Source organism: Etheostoma spectabile, chromosome 6 (assembly GCF_008692095.1).
Source record: "Etheostoma spectabile isolate EspeVRDwgs_2016 chromosome 6, UIUC_Espe_1.0, whole genome shotgun sequence".
NCBI classification, from domain to species: Eukaryota; Metazoa; Chordata; class Actinopteri; order Perciformes; family Percidae; genus Etheostoma; species Etheostoma spectabile.
The window spans coordinates 18816948-18817455 of NC_045738.1; the positions used below are offsets into that span (position 1 = coordinate 18816948).

At 47.2% G+C, this 508-nt stretch overlaps 1 long non-coding RNA gene across 1 annotated transcript in view; it reads right to left on the reverse strand.

Moving 5' to 3' along the window:
- Positions 1-411: 411 nt before the first annotated feature.
- LOC116690571 (uncharacterized) overlaps positions 412-508 on the reverse strand; it is a 17014-nt gene continuing 16917 nt past the window's right edge. The window contains exon 3 of the long non-coding RNA XR_004332292.1: positions 412-422. This is a non-coding gene — a long non-coding RNA (uncharacterized LOC116690571). The remainder of the gene's footprint in view (positions 423-508) is intronic.

Sequence of the window (508 nt, forward strand, 5' to 3'; positions counted from 1 at the left end):
GTGTGTGTGTGTGTGTATGTGTGTATGTATGTTTGTTTGTTTGTTTGCTATGAAGAACACATTTAAGACCTCTTGTGCTGGGTTATTGATTCAAAATAAATCAACTAGAGACAACTTTTTTCAACAATTTCAAACGTTAATGTAAGCTTAATTATCTATTTAGCTAGGGCTGTTTTCATTTGCTAGCGACAGGTGGCATTTTAGGTGGCAAAACTGACGATTTGGCCAGAAAAAAAAGCCTGCTGTTGTCTAATTGTCACTGAAATCAGGATGCCCATTCATACATCCATTCATCCATCCGTCCATCTTTGTCCACTTGACCGGTATCGGGTCGCGGGGGCCGCAGCTCCAGCAGGGGACTCCAAACTTCCCAGCTCCGACTGGGGCATCCTGATGCGTTCTCAGGCCAGGTTGGAGATATACTTCCTCCACCTAGTCCTGGGTCTTCCCTAAGGACTCCTCCCAGCTGGACGTGCCTGGACCACCTCCCTAGGGAGGCGCCCAGGAG